Below are 17,059 nucleotides of genomic sequence, written 5' to 3' on the forward strand. Positions count from 1 at the left end.
TTAACAGCCATAAAAGGAGAAATCGACAGTAACACAATCATAGTAGGGGACTTTAACACCCCACTTTCACCAATGGACAGGTCATCCAAAATGAAAATAAATAAGGAAACACAAGCTTTAAATAATACATTAAACAAGATGGACTTAATTGATATTTATAGGACATTCCATCCAAAAACAACAGAATACACATCTTCCTCAAGTGCTCATGGAACATTCTCCAGGATAGATCATATCTTGGGTCACAAATCAAGCCTTGGTAAATTTAAGAAAATTGAAATTGTATCAAGTATCTTTTCCGACCACAATGCTGTGAGACTAGATATCAATTACAGGAAAAGAGCTGTAAAACATACAAACACATGGAGGCTAAACAATACACTACTTAATAACGAAGTGATCACTGAAGAAATCAAAGAGGAAATTAAAAAATACCTAGAAACAAATGACAATGGAGACACGACGACCCAAAACCTATGGGATGCAGCAAAAGCAGTTCTAAGAGGGAAGTTTATGGCAATACAATCCCACCTTAAGAAACAGGAAATATCTCGAATAAACAACCTAACCTTGCACCTAAAGCAATTAGAGAAAGAAGAACAAAAACATCCCAAAGTTAGCAGAAGGAAAGAAATCATAAAAATCAGATCAGAAATAAATGAAAAAGAAATGAAGGAAACGATAGCAAAGATCAATAAAACTAAAAGCTGGTTCTTTGAGAAGATAAACAAAATTGATAAACCATTAGCCAGACTCATCAAGAAAAAAAGGGAGAAGACTCAAATCAATAGAATTAGAAATGAAAAAGGAGAAGTAACAACTGACACTGCAGAAATACAAAAGATCATGAGAGATTACTATAAGCAACTCTATGCCAATAAAATGGACAACCTGGAAGAAATGGACAAATTCTTAGAAATGCACCACCTGCCAAGACTGAATCAGGAAGAAATAGAAAATATGAACAGACCAATCACAAGCACTGAAATTGAAACTGTGATTAAAAATCTTCCAACAAACAAAAGCCCAGGACCAGATGGCTTCACAGGCGAATTCTATCAAGCATTTAGAGAAGAGCTAACACCTATCCTTCTCAAACTCTTCCAAAATATAGCAGAGGGAGGAACACTCCCAAACTCATTCTACGAGGCCACCATCACCTTGATACCAAAACCAGACAAGGATGTCACAAAGAAAGAAAACTACAGGCCAATATCACTGATGAACATAGATGCAAAAATCCTCAACAAAATACTAGCAAACAGAATCCAACAGCACATTAAAAGGATCATACACCATGATCAAGTGGGGTTTATTCCAGGAATGCAAGGATTCTTCAATATACGCAAATCAATCAATGTGATACACCATATTAACAAACTGAAGGAGAAAAACCATATGATCATCTCAATAGATGCAGAGAAAGCTTTTGACAAAATTCAACACCCATTTATGATAAAAACCCTGCAGAAAGTAGGCATAGAGGGAACTTTCCTCAACATAATAAAGGCCATATATGACAAACCCACAGCCAGCATCGTCCTCAACGGTGAAAAACTGAAACCATTTCCACTAAGATCAGGAACAAGACAAGGTTGCCCACTCTCACCACTCTTATTCAACATAGTTTTGGAAGTTTTAGCCACAGCAATCAGAGAAGAAAAGGAAATAAAAGGAATCCAAATTGGAAAAGAAGAAGTAAAGCTGTCACTGTTTGCAGATGACATGATACTATACATAGAGAATCCTAAAGATGCTACCAGAAAACTACTAGAGCTAATCAATGAATTTGGTAAAGTTGCAGGATACAAAATTAATGCACAGAAATCTCTTGCATTCCTATATACTAATGATGAAAAATCTGAAAGTGAAATCAAGGAAACACTCCCATTTACCATTGCAACAAAAAGAATAAAATATCTAGGAATAAACCTACCTAAGGAGACAAAAGACCTGTATGCAGAAAATTATAAGACACTGATGAAAGAAATTAAAGATGATACAAATAGATGGAGAGATGTACCATGTTCTTGGATTGGAAGAATCAACATTGTGAAAATGACTCTACTACCCAAAGCAATCTACAGATTCAATGCAATCCCTATCAAACTACCAATGGCATTTTTCACAGAACTAGAACAAAAAATTTCACAATTTGTATGGAAACACAAAAGACCCCGAATAGCCAAAGCAATCTTGAGAACCAAAAACAGAGCTGGAGGAATCAGGCTCCCTGACTTCAGACTATACTACAAAGCTACAGTAATCAAGACAGTATGGTACTGGCACAAAAACAGAAAGATAGATCAATGGAACAGGATAGAAAGCCCAGAGATAAACCCACGGACATATGGTCACCTTATCTTTGATAAAGGAGGCAGGAATGTACAGTGGAGAAAGGACAGTCTCTTCAATAAGTGGTGCTGGGAAAACTGGACAGGGACATGTAAAAGTATGAGATTAGATCACTCCCTAACACCATACACAAAAATTAGCTCAAAATGGATTAAAGACCTAAATGTAAGGCCAGACACTATCAAACTCCTAGAGGAAAACATAGGCAGAACACTCTATGACATAAATCACAGCAAGATCCTTTTTGACCCACCTCCTAGAGAAATGGAAATAAAGACAAAAATAAACACATGGGACCTAATGAAACTTCAAAGCTTTTGCACAGCAAAGGAAACCATAAACAAGACCAAAAGACAACCCTCAGAATGGGAGAAAATATTTGCAAATGAAGCAACTGACAAAGGATTAATCTCCAAAATTTATAAGCAGCTCATGCAGCTCAATAGCAAAAAAACAAACAACCCAATCCAAAAATGGGCAGAAGACCTAAATAGACATTTCTCCACAAAAGATATACAGACAGCCAACAAACACATGAAAGGATGCTCAACATCTTTACTTATTAGAGAAATGCAAATCAAAACTACAATGAGATATCATCTCACACCAGTCAGAATGGCCATCATCAAAAAATCTAGAAACAATAAATGCTGGAGAGGGTGTGGAAAAAAGGGAACACTCTTGCACTGCTGGTGGGAATGTGAATTGGTACAGCCACTATGGAGAACGGTATGGAGGTTCCTTAAAAAACTACAAATAGAACTACCATATGACCCAGCAATCCCACTACTGGGCATATACCCTGAGAAAACCATAATTCAAAAAGAGACATGTACCAAAATGTTCATAGCAGCCCTATTTACAATAGCCCGGAGATGGAAACAACCTAAGTCTCCATCATCGGATGAATGGATAAAGAAGATGTGGCACATATATACAATGGAATATTACTCAGCCATAAAAAGAAATGAAATTGAGCTATTTGTAATGAGGTGAATGGACGTAGAGTCTGTCATACAGAGTGAAGTAAGTCAGAAAGAGAAAGACAAATACTGTATGCTGACACATATATATGGAATTTAAGAAAAAATGTCATCAAGAACATAGGGGTAAGACAGGAATAAAGACACAGACCTACTAGAGCATGGACTTGAGGATATGGGGAGGAGGAAGTGTAAGCTGTGACAAAGTGAAAGAGCGGCATGGACATATATACACTACCAAACGTAAGGTAGATATCTAGTGGGAAGCAGCCGCATAGCACAGGGAGATCAGCTCGGTGCTTTGTGACTGCCTGGAGGGGTGGGATAGGGAGGGTGGGAGGGAGACGCAAAAGGGAGGGGATATGGGAACATATGTATACGTATAACTGATTAAATTTGTAAAATAAAAAAAAATAAAAAAAAAATAAAAAAATAAATAGCAGTGTTTTTTCTTTTCAAGGTTGATATAATTATTTTTGACAGACAATGAGTTGGCTAAAGAAAATTCTCTTCCTGGTTATTTTTATTTTGGTGGAAGTGGCCATTATTTTGGGAAGGATGTTAGTTTAGTTTAGAGCAACTTAAAAAAATATTGGAGTTCAAATTTTTTCAAACACATCTTTTTCTCTTTATAATTGAAATAATACTCACTGAGGCAACTTACATGGCACATTTTCCCAGGGTCTCTTTAATTGTTCATTTCTGTTGGCAGACATAAAAGGTAGATGTTTAATGTCCTAGGAACAAGAATAGGCTAACCTTTGAAGAAAGAACATTATGGGTGATAGAAGATATAAGCCAGAGGGACTTTTCATGCAGTCATACTCCCAGTCATTTTAGAGCTAGTATGTTGAAAGATGAAGTCATTAGGAATTTTTCAGGAGGCACATCTCACTGTTCCCTGTGGGATATATCCAGGGAAACTCTGACTGCCTACCAGTCCAAATAGAGTTTAAACTCTTTCTCAAAGTAAGAAATATATGTCCAACATGCATTCTCTGCCTTGGTGAATCATTAAAGCTGCTGAGGTATGAAATAAGTGATTTGCTTTTATGTTTAGTCAGAAAGCTTCCTTAGGACATTTTAAAACCGCAGTTCAGTTAACAAAACTTTCACTTACCTACCGCATTTGGAGAACATACTGAATGGCTTAACAGAGACACATGCTAAACTTAAGGTGATAGGGACTTTCCTGGTGGTCCAGTGGGTAAGACTCCGTGCTCCCAATGCAGGGGGCCCAGGTTCAATCCCTGGTCAGGGAACTAGATCCCGCATGCATGCCACAACTAAGATTCCACATGCCACAACTAAGAAGCCCACATGCTGCAGCTAAAAGATCCCGAATGCCACAACTAAGACCTGGTGCAGCCAAAATAAATAAATATTAAAAACTTAAAGTGATAAACAAATTTCCATTAAAATTCTGATTAGTGTAGCTTAGTTAAATGTTAGCATTATTAACAATATGTCCTCTTTTGAGGAAGAATGGGAGGATACTTTGTTTTAGAAGGGGAGGGAGGGCTTCACCAGGGAGATAGTAAAATAAGATGGTAAACATTAAAGGTGATAAAATGAAGCATAAAAACACATTCATTCACCCCCTCTTTTTTTTTTATCTAAAGGCCTTTAGAGGTAGAGAGCTATTGGCCTGTAAGCTAAACTTTTTCATTATCCTGGGTACTCCTGGTTCACTTTACACAATAAATATGTTCCTATAAAGTGCTCTAGAGCAAACACATGCATAAATCAAATAATTTTCTCATTGGCTCACATTTTCACTTCTGATCTTCATTTGTCAACAGATTCTAAAGCTAACTCAGTCAGATAATTAATAAGAGGTACTTAAACACAGAAGGAGATCCTGTTGTTTAAGGGAACTGTAGTGAATTATTTCATGAAACAAAGAAGCTTTAGGAAAATGAATGTGTACTCTTGTATCCTAAGTTTGAATTTCATATATTGGCCTTTCTGAAAGTGAGGACCAGCTATATTTTCTCTCTTTAATTTTCTCCCATAGCTATTATGTCTATTGTGATATCTTCCCCTGAATTCTAAAGACCAAGTTTTCTTTTTGTTTTTTGATTTGAATTTTATTTTATTTATTTTTTATACAGCAGGTTCTTATTAGTTATCTATTTTATATACATCAGTGTATACGTGTCAATCCCAATCATCTCGCAATTCATTACACACACACACACCCCGCTGCTTTCCCCCCTTGGTGTCCATACGTTTGTTCTCTACATCTGTGTCTCTATTTCTACCGTGCAAACCAGTTCATCTGTACCACTTTTCTAGGTTCCACATATATGAGTTAATATATGATATTTGTTTTTCTTTTTCTGACTTAACTTCATTCTGTATGACAGTCTCTAGGTCCATCCATGTCTCTACAAATGACCCAGTTTTGTTCTTTTTATGGCTGAGTAATATTCCATTCTATATATGTACCACATCTTCTTTATCCATTCGTCTGTCAATGGGGATTTAGGTTGCTTCCATGACCTGGCTATTGTAAATAGTGCTGCAATGAACACTGGGGTGCATGTGTCTTTTGGAATTATGAAGACCAATTTTCTTGCTTCATTCATTCATTTTAGTTATTTGTCTTCAACTTGCTACAATCACAGACCAATCATTCATTCTACAAATGTTGATTGATTATATGGGATGTGGGAGACACTGTAGTTGGCCCTGGGGATCTGAGCAAGGCAAGATCTATGCCAAGGTGCTCACAGTCTGGGAAGGGAGGAAGATAAATCAATAGGCAATTCCTATGCAATGTGAATAGTGCTTTGATAGGAAAAGTACAGGGTGCTGTGGGAGCACAGAAGATAGGTGAGAGGTTGGAAGGAGAGAGGTTCAGGGGAAATTGTTTGGCCTAGGTGATATCTATAAAAGCACAAGTCTCAGACAAAGTAGTTTGATAGCACATGTCAATGCTTTGTTCCAGCCAAGTAATGAAAGAATCAGCTGATATACAAGAATACTTGTTCAAAGAACATTTGAAAAACAGGGATTCATCTAGTCAGTTGGGAAAACAATGCCAAAATAAAATAAGTTAGATTCAAAATTGGCTAATGTTTTATAGTGCAATAAACTGAAAAATTTGAGTTGTTTTCACTGAACCAAGCAGCCTCCAAAAAGTGAATCACTTCTTAGTAGTTTTCTGCAAGTTAACCTCTAACTTTATAAGACTAAAATTGTCTGGACTCTAATCAGTTGTAGATAGTTTAAGTTACAAACCTTGAGAGAGTCAGGTGACTAAAAGGCTTATTAGAAAATGTGCTGCCATGGTATTTAACAGGTCATGCGATCATCATTTTTCTTTATTTTGAAGTTTTAGATAACTTTTCCTATATAGTATTCTCTGTGACCTTGGACAATTTCTAAAGAATGGTCTTGGTCACAAAAAATAGCTGGCCTCATTGTGTTATTTATTTATTTATTTATTTATTTTTGGCTGTGTTGGGTCTTGGTTTCTGTGCGAGGGCTTTCTCTAGTTGCGGCGAGCGGGGGCCACTCTTCATCGTGGTGCGCGGGCCTCTCACTATCGCGGCCTCTCTTGTTGCGGAGCACAGGCTCCAGACACGCAGGCTCAGTAATTGTGGCTCAAGGGCCCAGTTGCTCCGCGGCATGTGGGATCTTCCCAGACCAGGGCTCGAACCCGTGTCCCCTGCATTGGCAGGCAGATTCTCAACCGCTGTGTCACCAGGGAAGCCCCCTCATTGTGTTTTTGTGTCAAGATATTAATTGAACTTATTGCTTAATTAATCATTTTCATAATTCTTAGAGATGATGAAAATTAAATATAGACTCAATAGGGTAGATGATATTACTGTTCACAGTTATTTACTCCCCACCTTTCCTGTAAGAGGACTGTGTATCCTTGCCCTTTGCCAAGTGGCTTGCCATGCCTCTTGTGGGAGGAGTATAGGTTTGACTTTGAGTTCCACTGACATGCTTTGGCAATAGAGTGTGAATGGATATGACACATGTCACATCCTCTAAAAGTAGAGGTTTAAAGTGATTATGTGGTTTGGCTCAGCCCCTTGTTTTTGCCCTCTGCCAAGAGAATAGTATAGGCCAGGTAAGGCCTCAGGTTGGGTCCTAGAATGAGAAGACATCTATGTCTACAAAGTAAAGCTAAGAAGAACTGAGCACAGTTGCAATGACCCTCCAATAGCCCATAGCTTACATGTAACATGAGCAAAAAATAAAGGTTGTACACCACTGAGATTTCCCACCTGATGTGAGGAGCAAGACAAGAATGTTTACTCTCACTACTTCTATTCAACATTTTACTGGAGTTCTAGCCAGGGCAAATAGACAAGACAATGAAATTAAAGGCATTTAAATTATAAAGGAAGGATAAATCAATCTCATTTGCAGATGACATGATTTAGTATATAGAAAATCCTAACAAATCCACTAAAAGCTATTAGAACTAATAAACAAGTGTGGCAAAGTTGGAGGATACAGAATTAATAAGCAAAAATCAATTGTATTTCTATACAACAGCAATGAGCAAACTGAAAATGAAATTAGGAAAACAGTTTCATTTATAATAGCATAAAAAAGATTAAAATATGTAGGAATAAATTTAACAAAAGGGATGCAAACTTTACATTCTTTTTTTTCTTGAAATACAGAATTTTATTTAGAAACTGTTTAAAGTAGCAAAAAACCCTGTCAAGACAGACCAGGTGGAAAATGGGTTCCCAATAAAATGGAATTTTAGGGCAACAAAAGTCTAAAAGGCCACAAAAGAGAAATAGCACCACTGTTATTTGAACAATGGCTAGTTACTTGCATTTTTTGGCATCGTTAATCACTGAATCTGGGTTTTCCTCTGAATTCCACACAAAGCATGCACTACATAACAATTTTATCATAAAATACCTGCTTGCTACACACATTTTAGGACAAGCTACCACCAGAAACAAATCAATACAAATACATCCGGGGCAGAACAATCTCAGTAGTGGGTAACACATTTTGCAGAATTCAGCCGAACAAAGGAACTGAATAGGCTGTGGGCAAAGCAAATGAGGGAGTTAAGGAATGAAATATTTTAAATATTAATAATTAACTCAGACATGGTACTGTATTTTCTGCAAAAGAAAATTAACATTTAGTAACACGCTAACATTTTTATCTCCAAAGAGATTAGTGCACTGGCAAAGTATTCTGATAACAGTGGAGGGCTGTGGACAGCAGGTACCGAAAACACCCAGCCTTGCAGATCCCAAGGTAGCAGTGGCCTTCCTTCACTGATCACTCCCTTTGCCAGAGGTCCAGAAAGAACTTGCAGCATGATCACCTGCCTGCTGAACTTCCACTCTAAGTAGCAAACTTTAAGGAGCCAAAGAGGGGTCCCCAGTGAGCAAGGGGAGCAGAGAAGAGCGACATGTTAAATGTAAACTTAAAAGACAGTAAAATGGGACACAACCCCCATTCAAATCCCAGAGATGCAGGCAAGTCCCCAAAAGTAGTTGTTAGATTTAAAAACTGGACACACCTCATTTCTAAAAAACAACAACAACAACAACAACAAAACACAGTACATAGAAATATCAGGGATAACTGGAAAAATCACCAGAAAAATTTTCTATGAAAATCAAGCTCTTCAACTCAACACATCTCAGGGCTGAAACACACCCTCTACTCATCCAGGCAACAATGCCTCTTGCTTCTTATTGGGATGCAACTGGTCAAGGATACTAAATGGCTTTACAAAGCAACTTTTCAAACTTTTCTTTTGGGCCAAGGTCTGGGCCTATGAGGATCAGGCAGCCCCGTGAGGGCTGGGAACAGCAGGTCCCAAAGGTTCCAGGTTCTGGCCTTCCTTCCCAGACACAATGTCAAACACACAGAAGCTCCTGTCATGTTACATTTTACATTTTGAAATATGGAAGCATCTTTTAAATACTCTTAAGGCATTTATTAATTAAAATGTTCTCTGTCAAGATTTCACATTAGCTTAAAATTCAAACCAGTCTTTACACTTCTCTACTGAGGTCTCCGCCTTCTCCAGCCATCAGTGCTACCAGCATCCACACAGTGAGCCCCATGGTCAGCCTCTTTGTTCCCTGGGTGAACCAACTAGATGTTACTACTGCTCTGCTACAAGGTAAAAGCTCCTAACTCAAACTTATTGGAAAAGGAGTGAAACTTCTGCAAAGTGCACTTTAAGAAGAGGTACTTTTTGCTTATGAAAAGAAACCAGTGAGTCCCCTAAGAATAATAAAAGGGAATATTTTACAGTTAAGCACATGATTTGGAGTGAAGAATTCGGATGGTGCTCAGCTGGTCCAGGCTGTTAATACTCTTCTTGTTCCTCCTGCGGGCCCCCTTCATCAGGTATCACGAAGCCTTCATCTGTGGCATAGAGAATGTCCACAATCCTCTGCAATACAGGGTTGTTTTCCCCCTCGTTCTCCTGGCAAATCAATTCAATGTTCCTTAGCTTTCCAACGTAGAAATCTCTCTCTTTCTCCAAGTCTTCGACAGTAAGTTTCAATACGTTGACCTGCTGCATCAATTCGGCTGCTTCGTCATCCCCGTTCCCCACACCAGGATTCTTCCACACCACGCCCAGGCCAGCCTTGGGGGTTGCAGTAGTTCTGTGTGTTGCAATGGGCCTCTGTGGAGCTGCACTGCTGGAGCTGAGAGGTTTCTTCGGTTTGTTCAGAGCTGGAGCAACAAGGGAGGGGGCCCCCGCAGTTTCTTGACCTTGTCTGGCAGCTACAGGGTCATAGTCTTTCCCATCATAGTTTGCATCAAAAAACTTCTTGAACCACTGAACTAACTCAAAATTGTCCTGAAACTTTCCTTTTACTAATTTGTCCACAGGAATTATTTTGTCAACACCCATCCTCTTAAAACCTGCTTGTAGTATTTTGAAGTTCTGGATGTATTCGTGTTCTAGCTTAGCTTGGAATTTCACTTTCTTCAAGGCAATGGAGCCAGGGAACAGCATGTCCATAAACTGACAATAGGCAGCCCCTGAGCACAACTGTTCAATCTTTGTCAGATTCAACTGCAGAGACTCATTGATCCAGGCCAGCATGTCATGTCGACTGAGGTTATCGTGACCGACGTTGAGTACACATTCACTGCCATCTTCGGCTCTCAGCTGGACTGCGTCCGCTGCCCGTACCCGGCTCTGGTTCCGTCTTCGTCTCCTTCAAACCGCCTCGCAAACTTTACATTCTTAAGACTACAAAACATTATTGAAAGAAATTAAACCAAGTGTAAATAAATAGAAAGACATCTTATATCCATGGACTGGAGGACTTAACTGTCATTAAGATGGCAGTACTTCCCCAACTGATCTATAGGTTCAATCCAATCTGTATCAGAATTCCAGCTGGCTTCTTTGTAGAAATTGACAAGGTAGTCCTAAAACTCATATGGAAGTTCAAGGGATCCAGACTAGCTAAAATAATGTTGAAAAAGAAGAACAAAGTTGGAGGTCTCACACTTTCTGATTTCAAAACTGTTGACAATGCAAAAATAATCAAGACAGTAAGGCACTGGCATAAGGATAAACAGATAGATAAACGGAATGGAACTGAGAATCCAGAGATAAACCCTCACATTTACAGTCCGTTGATTTTCAACAAGAATACCAGAACAACTCAATGAGGGAAAAATAGTCTCTTCAGCAAATGGTGTGGGAAAACTGAATATCAACATGCAAAAGAATGAAGTCGGACCCCTGCCTCACCCGACATACAAGAATTAATTTGAAATGGATCAAAGAATCAAAGACCTAAATGTAACAGCTAAAACTATAAAACTCTTAGAAGAAAACATAGGAGTAAATCTTCGTGATCTTGGAATTGTTACTGGTTTCTTAGATATCATACCACATGCGTTAGCAAAAAAGGAAAAAAATAGATAAGTTGTACTTGATAAAAAGTAAAAGCTTTTATGCTTCAAAGGATACTATCGAAAAAGCAAAAAGACAGCCACAAGAATGGAAGAAAGGGACTTCCCTGGTGGCACAGTGGTTAAGAATCTGTCTGCCAATGCAGGGAACACAGGTTCAACCCCTGGTCTGGGAAGATCCCACATGCCGCGGAGCAGCTAAGCCCATGGGCCACAACTACTGAGCCCATGCACCTAGAGCCCATGCTTCACAACAAGAGAAGCCACTGCAATGAGAAGCCTGCGTACTGCAACGAAGAGTAGCACCTGCTCGCCGCAACTAGAGAAAGCCCATGCACAGCAATGAAGACCCAACACAGCCAAAAACAAATAAAATAAATAAATTTTAAAAAGAATGGAAGAAAGTATTTGTGAATCATATATCTGATAAGGGACTTGTATCTGGACTATATAAAGAAATCTTACAGTTCAATAATAAAAAAAGACACACAACCCCATAAAAATTATGAATGAATGAACAAAATATGGTATATCCATACTATGGAATATTATTTGGCCATAAAAAGGAATGAAGCTACAATATGGATGAACTTTGAAAACATTATGCTCAGTGAAAGAATCTAGTCTTGAAAGAACATATATTATATGATTCAACTGATACAAAATGTCCAGAATAGGCAGTAGATTAGTGGTTGCCTAGGTCTGTGGGGACTAGGGGGTAAAAGGGTCATAGCTAAAGGGTATAGGGGCTTCTTCTTGAGGCTGATGAAAACGTCCTAAAATTGATTATTATAATGATTGCAAAACTCTGTATATATACTAAAAATATTGAACAGTACAATTTACACGTGTGAATTATGTGGTATGTGGCCGTGATCGTATAGTGGTTACTACTTTGCATTGTGAATTATGTGGTATGTGAATTATATTTTAATAAAGCTGGTATCCCCCAAAAGGTCAGTTTTTTTGATAGTACATATGAGCTTGATTATGCTTCTATCTATCCTGAGGAATACAGTGGCTAAGATATTCATATTAAGAACATTTGACAGAAAAAATTTGTGGTAGAGTTGGAGCTTCTCCTTTTTATTTGGAAACTTTCCTCATATGTGGGTTTCATGGCAAGGAAGCTCTTATAACAATATTGATATAATTAAAAAATATAAAACACAGGCTTCTGGCAATTGTGGAGGAGTGAAGTGGTCAAATGAATCTTACTGCAGGTAACAATTATAAAAATTGATTTAAAAGACTTGTTACAGACACTGGAAAGTGCACAAAATCAGACAGAAGGAAAAACACTGCAACTGCAAGGGGTAAGAGTTAGTTTGTGACTTTCTGGTCTGAAGCCATTTCCTAACCCCCATGACTATGGCTTAAAGAAACAGGGGAGAAGTACAGCCTTATTGGCTCAAGGTACCTTTCAGGGCTGGAAAATCAACTGGAAGCTTAAAGAGGGAAATCCTAGCAGCAAGAGAATTATAGAAGGAGTGAGACTCAAATTGTGTATATAAGTTCTGCCCAAATCCTTTTGTCAGTTTAAGTATGCATGTGCAAGAGAGGACTCATGAGACCCAACACAAAACAGGTAAAGACTAGAGAGAAATCTATACTTGAAATAGGGAGCTACATAGAGAAAGATCTGAGCATTTGCTTTTTATTTATTTATTTTTTGGTAGGTGGTTTGGTTTAACGTTTTTTGTAGCTTGCGAGATCTTAGTTCCCTGACCAGGGATTGAACCTGGGCCCCAGCAGTGAGAGCGCCGAGTCCTAACCACTGGACCACCAGGGAATTCCCATGGTTTGGTCTAACTTTTAAAAATTATTTTTATTTTTATTTTTAAAATCAACTTTATTGAGGTATATTTTATTTATTTATTTATTTTATACTTTTAAATTCGGAAACAATTATAGATTCACAGCAAGTATCAAAAATAGTACAGAGAGGTCCATGTACCCTTCTCCCAGTTTCCCCCAGTGGTTACATCTTACATAACTGTAGTACAATATCAAAACTAGGAAACTGACATTGATAGAATGTATGCGTAGTTCTATGTCATTTTGTCATGTGTGTAGATTTCGGAAACCACCATCACAATCAAGATGAATAACAATCCTGTTACCACAAAGACCTTCCTTGTGCTACCCCTTTATAGTCATATTCACCCTTCCTCTCCTCACCATGCCTAACCCCTGATAACCACTAATCTGTTTTCCATCACTGCAATTTTGTCACATTTAGAATGTTATATAAATGGAATCATACAGCATGTGAATTTTTTGACCTATGAAATTGGCTTTTTTTTTTCACTTAGCATAAGCCCCCTGAGATCCATGTGTTTTCAATATTTCATGCCTTTTTAATTCTGATTAGTATTCCATAGAATGGATGTGTCACAGTTTATTTAACCATTCACTTACTGAGGGGCATTTCAGTTGTTTGCAGCTTTGGACTATTACAAATGAAGCTGCTGTGAAGATTCGTGTACAGGTTTATTGTGTAGACATAAAATGTCACTTCTCTGGGATGAATGCCCAGGAATATGATTGCTGTGTTGTATGCTAGTTGGATGTTTAGTTTGTTTATTTATTTAGTTAGTTAGTTAGTTAGTTAGTTTCTGCTTTATAACAAAGTGAATCAGTTATACATATACATCTGTTCCCATATCCCTTCCCTCTTGCATCTCCCTCCCTCCCTCCCACCCTCCCTATCCCACCCCTCCAGGCGGTCACAAAGCACTGAGCTGATCTCCCTGTGCTACGCGGCTGCTTCCCACTAGCTATCTTCCTTACGTTTGGTAGTGTATATATGTCCATGCCTCTCTCTCGATTTGTCACAGCTTACCCTTCCCCCTCCCCATATCCTCAAGTCCATTCTCAAGTAGGTCTGTGTCTTTATTCCTGTTTTACCCCTAGGTCCTTCATGACATTTTTTTTTAGGTTCCATATATATGTGTTAGCATAAATAAACAAATGGGACTTAATGAAATGGACAGAAGACGTAAATAGACATTACTCCAAAGAATATATAGATTGCCAACAAACACATGAAAGAATGCTCAACATCACTAATCATTAGAGAAATGCAAATCAAAACTACAATGAGGTATCACCTCACGCCAGTCAGAATGGGCATCATTAAAAATCTACAAACAATGCTGGAGAGGGTGTGGAGAAAAGGGAACACTCTTGCACTGTTGGTGGGAATGTAAATTGATACAGCCACTATGGAGAACAGTATGGAGGTTCCTTAAAAAACTAAAAATAGAATTACCATACGACCCAGCAGTCCCACCACTGGGCATATACCCTGAGAAAACCATAATTCAAAAAGAGTCATGTACCACAATGTTCATTGCAGCTCTATTTACAATAGCCAGGGCATGGAAGCAACCTAAGTGTCCATCAACAGATGAATGGATAAAGAAGATGTGGCACATATATACAATGGAATATTACTCAGCCATAAAAGGAAACGAAATTGAGTTATTTGTAGTGAGGTGGATGGACCTAGAGTCTGTCATACAGAGTGAAGTAAGTCAGAAAGAGAAAGACAAATGCTGTATGCTAACACATATATATGGAATTTAAGAAAAAAAATGTCATGAAGAACCTAGGGGTAAGCCGGGAATAAATACACAGACCTACTAGAGGTTGGACTTGAGGATATGGGGAGGGGGAAGGGTAAGCTGTGACAAAGTGAGAGAGTGGCATGGACATATATACACTACCAAATGTAAAATAGATAGCTAGTGGGAAGCAGCCGCATAGCAGAGGGAGATCAGCTCAGTGCTTTGTGACCACCTAGAGGGTTGGGATAGGGAGGGTGGGAGTGAGAGAGACGCAAGAGGGAAGAGATATGTGAGCATATGTATATGTATAACTGATTCACTTTGTTATAAAGCAGAAACTAACACACCATTGTAAAGCAATTATACTCCAATAAAGATGTTTAAAAAAAAAGAAAGGAAAGAAGATTATAAGTATTAGACACACCTCTAGAGGAACTGAAAAAGTGGATAATAAAATAAAACATAATTTTTAGGGTCAACAGAGCACATTTGAAGGTTAGAATTCATTGACTCCAATAAGAACTGTGAATTTTCCTTGTGGCCTTTATGATGAACAATAATTTCATTTAATATCGTTTAACAAAAGACAGATTTTCCCAAAGTCATTATCGCAATAGTATTTACAGAGACTCAAACATAATACAAAATGGACATTATAAAAGCTGTTATGAGATTCTCATTAGCCTATCCCAAGACTAAAGCTCATTGTTTTGCTTATAAACTCTTTCAGGAAAACAGACTGGATGGATATATTAATCCACGAAGACTCCACAGAGCACCAGCAGGCTATGTTTCCTTGAGAATACCTGAAAGTCAAATGAAAATGAACTAAATCAATGTCTTGAAGAACAGATAGGAAAAGTATTCTTTCGAATTGCTAAAAAAAAAAAGAATAGTTTCAGCTATTAAATTAAGTGAAAGAGGCTTTCTTGTCAGAGGTTAGAAAGGAAAGTGGCATTCTTCAAAAAACAAATTTCATGGGAATCTTTAAAAAAATTGACAGATGTGATCGTTTATCATACAAGCACTTGGAAAAATATCAAAATTAAACATGGGAGTTATTTATCCAAGCTGGTTTATAAGAATTAATGGAATCAATGAGAAAATGAAGTGGAAAATTAAGTTAATAAACCAGACACAAAATACTACCACATTATTGTAGATTCTACATTAGATGTGACAATCACCAATCAGTTGGTGATTATTGCGCACTACAGTTACTTTAATATTTTTCACTAACTGAAACCCATCTACCAGTGATTTTATTCAACACATTGAAACAGGGCCTTGGATGGTCATAAACTGCCATTGAACAACATTTGAAGTCAGTAGGGCAATGCAGCTGTTAAGGAAGGTTAAGACAAAGGGCTGCAAGCACTCTTTAATGACATTAAGAAGTAGTATTCAAAATGCACAGCTCCTTCTCTTAATAATCAAAGACAAAGCTGCCTCCATAATGTTGAAATTTTTACTGCTTTCTTATACTGTCATAATTATGTTTTGTCTTTGGGCTTATCTCATAGGTGTAGTAATTTAAATACACGTGCCACCTTGGGTTCTTCTTTTAAGAGTCTAAGTGTAATAAGATAATCTGCTCATTATAAGGCTGTTCAACGTGGGTATAATGACATTTTAAGAACTCTAAAATATATTTGTGAAAATTGGAAGGAAAACCCAAACACGAATGAGCTACAAAAACTATTCAAAATGTTGATAAAGCATTAATGCCATATGGAAAGGAATTTTGAAACATCTCAGTAAAATGAGTGAGAAATTTCTGAATCCTGATAGAGATGTACTTCTGGGGTACTGTATTCATTTCTTACAGATGCTATAAAAAATTACCACAAAATTTAGTGGCTTAAAAAACACAAACAATAAAATATTACAGTTCTGGAGGTCAGAAGTCTGTATTCAGTTTTACTGGGCTAAATTCAAGGTGTTGGCAGGCTTCTAGAGACTCTAGGGAAGAATTCAGCCTTTGTCTTTTCCAGCTTCTAGGGCATGCTTGCATTCCTTAGCTCATGGCCCCTTCCTCCATCTTCAAAGTCCACAGCATTACATCTTCAAAAATCTCTAACTATGACCCCTGCTTCCATTGTCACATCTTTTCCCTCTGACCCTGACTCTCCTGCCTTTCTTTTATAAGGACCTTTGTCATTACACTGGGTGGACCCAGATTATCTAGGATAATCTCCCCATATTTAGATCCTTAACTTAATCACATCTGAAAGTTCTTTTTGCCATGTAAAT

At 37.9% G+C, this 17,059-nt stretch overlaps 1 non-coding gene and 1 pseudogene across 1 annotated transcript; both read right to left on the reverse strand.

Moving 5' to 3' along the window:
- Positions 1-9,287: 9,287 nt before the first annotated feature.
- Positions 9,288-10,500, reverse strand: LOC132482047 (microtubule-associated protein RP/EB family member 1-like; annotated as a pseudogene).
- A 2,454-nt stretch (positions 10,501-12,954) lies between these two features.
- Positions 12,955-13,026, reverse strand: TRNAE-CUC (transfer RNA glutamic acid (anticodon CUC)). The gene has a single exon. It is a non-coding gene; the product is annotated as a tRNA-Glu (tRNA).
- Between the last annotated feature and the right edge of the window lie 4,033 nt (positions 13,027-17,059).

Source organism: Mesoplodon densirostris, chromosome X (genome assembly GCF_025265405.1).
Source record: "Mesoplodon densirostris isolate mMesDen1 chromosome X, mMesDen1 primary haplotype, whole genome shotgun sequence".
In the NCBI taxonomy this organism is placed as follows: Eukaryota; Metazoa; Chordata; class Mammalia; order Artiodactyla; family Ziphiidae; genus Mesoplodon; species Mesoplodon densirostris.